At 45.1% G+C, this 3,919-nt stretch overlaps 1 pseudogene; it reads left to right on the forward strand.

Moving 5' to 3' along the window:
* The first annotated feature begins 417 nt into the window (after positions 1-417).
* LOC119310776 lies at positions 418-3,717 on the forward strand (annotated as a pseudogene).
* The last annotated feature ends 202 nt before the right edge of the window (positions 3,718-3,919 follow it).

Raw genomic sequence — 3,919 nt, forward strand, 5'->3', positions numbered from 1 at the left:
TGCAGGGTGGCGGCGGTAGTTGAAAGTACTGCGGGATGACCCGGGGTGGGGTGTGGGATGGTGGGGGCGGCGAGCGAATGTGGTCGGGTACGACCCGGGGTGGGGTGCAGGGAGGCGGCGAGGGTTGAAAGTACTGCGGGACGACCCGGGGTAGGGTGTGGGATGGTAGGGGCGGCCAGCGAATGTGGTCGGGTATGACATGAGGTGGTGTGCCCAAACCATCAGTAACAAGTTGCTTCACAAACTTTTCTTAAAATAGGTCCTCATATATGACCTCCCATTGTGAAACTCTGTCACTGACGCTCTCGAACGCTCTCGAACAAAGTCTACACAGATACTATTTCACAACTACGTTTTCAAGGCACCATGCAAACCATCAGTAACAACTTGTGTGATGCGATCGTCGACAGAAAAACGATGGCTTTCAAGCCTTTGCACTCTGTCAAGCTCAGTTTTTTAAGAGCGGCGAGGTTCATCATGCTTTCAAGCAAATATGTCAGGTTGGGTATTCCTTGATAAAAATATCTTCTAGACAAGTCAACTGTCCCAGCCATCCCGGTAATGCTTCCAGGCCTTTGCACCCTATCAATCTTAGTCTTTTAAGAGCGGTGAGGTTCTTCATGCTTTTGGGCAAAGATGTCAGGTTGGGGCAATCATGAATGCTAAGTTTTTCTAAGCAAGTCAACTGTCCCAAACATCCCGGTAATGCTTCCAGGCCTTTGCATTTTATCAAGCTCAGATTTTTAAGAGCGGTGAGGTTCTTCATGCTTTCAGGAAAAGATGTCAGGTTGGGATAATCCTTGATAAAAATATCTTCTAGACAAGTCAACTGTCCCAGCCATCAGCTCCGCCACTCTCGCTCTGGATGCTACCAAATGCACCAGCTGGAACAGAGATCGTTACTGCAGACATGCACAATTAACCAACTTCAAGAATGATGCTGAGGTTTCCAAATATATTCCAGGCAGGCTTAGATCCCTCCACTTTAGGGATTTGGGGGGACTGCAACTCCCAAAAAAGGCATTTTCTCAGTCCAAGTACATACGTGTCTTGGACCTAAGTGGACATTCAGCTGAATGCCAGTCTTCTCCAAGTAGCGTGGTGCTGCCATCTTTCATTAATCAATTGAAGCTAGTTAGGTATCTTGATGCCACGGGCTTGCCAATAACATCACTTCCTAAGAATTTTCATGCACTTCAAAACATGGAAACTCTCATTCTGTCCAATTCCTTGCTTGAAACCTTGCCTGTACAATATTTGTCGCCTCAGCAAACTTTGCTACGTGGACCTATCTGGCAGTAGCAGGATCCGATAAGCTACCTCCATCACTAGGTGATCTCACTCGACTCTTTTTCCTCAATCTATCTGGGTGTCCTATACTCTAAGAGCTGCCTGAATCAATCTGTGACCTTGCATGCTTACACCACCTAGACATGTTAGATTCCTCTGCTCTTGAAAAGTTCCCTGATAAATTTGGTAACCTTCCTAAACACTCATTCTTAAACCTGTCAAGTTGTTCAAAGCTCACCAAACTACCTGACAATATAAGCTTTCCGTGTTTAGAGCACCTGAACCTATCAAGTTGCCATGAGCAGAAGAGCTGGCAATTGATTCCGGCCACATTCCCAAGCTTGAGTTCATGGACCTCTCTGGTTGCTACAAGGTTTCAATTCTGCCAGGGTCATTTTGCCAACTTAATCATTTGAAGTACCTAGATCTTTCAGATTGTCATAACCTCAAAGAACTTCCTGAATCTTTTGGTCACCTCTCCAAGCTTGAAGGTTTGAACCTAACAAGTAGTGCTAAGCTCCAACAATTGCCTGAGTCGCTATGCAAATTGTTTAAGTTGAGGTGTCTCCATTTGTCATACTGTCTGATGCTCCATGACCTCCCCTCCTCATTTGGTGACCTTAAACTTCAAATACTGCACATGAATGGTCTTTTACATTTGGAGGACTGCCCTGATAGCATTGGTGACATGACTAGTCTCACCCAGTTTGTGGTTGGTAGAGTAAATCGTTGTTGGTCTGAAAAAGTTTCACCCATTTATAAACGTCTAAAGTTGGTTGTAAGGCATCATGTACATGAGATAGAGAGCAGAGGATGCAACAGTACAGTGGATTGACTTGTTTAGAGCTGACACTTGAAGGCCTTCAGAATGTCAAGCGTCCAGAAGATGCAAACAGAGTCAACCTACGTGATAAGTCAGATATTTGAGTACTAAAGCTTTTCTGGGAAAACGAAGGAGGTAAATCTGTGCTGGACAGGCTCATACCTCCTCGGGGTCTTGAAAACTTTTGTCTACGAGGGTACGCGAGCAAGGATTTCCCTAATTGGATGTTTGACATCTCGTCCTACCCCCCTTTTCTTAGTAAAGTGACGCTTCAAGGCTTGGAAGCATGTGATTGTCTTCCTCCGTTCGGGACACTGCCAAATTTAAGAATGCTGTATCTAAAACACATTCCCAACATTATGATAGTCGGTAAGGAATTCAATGGAGAGGGCAGACCTGGTATGAAACTAAGACTACTGAATTTGACATTGATGGAGAATTTGGAGGAATGGTGGACAACAGAATCAGGTGGAGAAAACAAAGAGTTTCTAATCCCTGATTTGTATCATTGGAGGTAGTGGACTGCCCAAAGTTAAGTTTCCTTCCTTATCCCCCAAGATGTATGTTTTGGGTTTTGAGCAACAGCGAGAATGTTTTGCCAAAACGAGGATTTGGAAAGCTCTCGTCTTCCATTTGTCCATCTGTGATGGGTCTACGGAGGTGTAGTTTCTCTCAAGACAAATGGGATAGACTTCAACACTTTCCCACCCTTGAGATATTTGAGGTATCATCCGCCACTAGATTGAGGACTTTGCCAGAGGTCATGCGATGCTTCACCTCTCTCACTAAACTATATTTGGGATCGTTGAAGGACCTGGAGGAATTCCTGGTATGGTTAGGCCACCTCGGTTCTCCACGAGCCCTTCGTATCCAAGATTGTCCCAGTCCTGACATCTTTGCCTGAAAGCCTGAAGAACCTCAGTGCTCTCAGAATACTTAAGTTGATAGAGTGCAAAGGCATAGAAACATTGCTGGGATCGTTGGGACAGTTGACTTCTCTACTAGAGATTTATATTGATGATTGCCCCAACCTAATATCTTTGCCTGAAAGCACAAAGAACCTCTCTATTCTTAGAACACTGTTGTTGATACGGTGCAATGGCCTGGAGACATTACCAGGATGTTTGGGATAGTTGACTTCTGTAGAAGTAATTTCAATCCACGATTGCCCCAACCTTATATCTTTGCCTGAAAGCATGAAGAATCTCACCGCTCTTAAGAAACTGTGGGTGATATCGTGGAGAGGCCTGGAGGGATTTCCTGAATGGTTGGGATAGTTGACTTCTCTACAATTGCTTGACATGCGAGATTGCCCCAGACTGACAACTTTGCCTGAAAGCATGAAGAGCCTCACCGCTCTTAAAATAGTGTGGTTGATACAGTGCAAAGGCGTAGAGATATTACCGGGATGGTTGGGACAGTTGACTTCTCTGGAAGAAATTTTAATCGGCGAATGCCCGAACCTGACATCTTTGCCAGAAAGCATACATAGTCTCTCTGCTTTGAAGCTACTCAAGATTGTGCTTTGTCCCAGTCTGACTGCGAGGTGCCAAGGGGAGGATGCCCACAAGATTCGTCACGTCCCCAAAGTCGAATTCATTTGAAGCCATCCATATTTCCTCTCATTGGTTCGTGGCTACATACATGGTGGCGTGGTGCTCTGCTCTCATTCTTGTTTGGTGCAGAGAGGAGGTAAGCGGCCTACTGTTCCCAAGTGGATTATACCATGCATCAACAGTTTTTCTTTTCTTGTGTGCATCATTTGTTGTAGCTAATCCTTCTTTTTCAAGTGTTGCAAGCCTATTG

Source organism: Triticum dicoccoides, chromosome 5B (assembly GCF_002162155.2).
Source record: "Triticum dicoccoides isolate Atlit2015 ecotype Zavitan chromosome 5B, WEW_v2.0, whole genome shotgun sequence".
NCBI lineage: Eukaryota > Viridiplantae > Streptophyta > Magnoliopsida > Poales > Poaceae > Triticum > Triticum dicoccoides.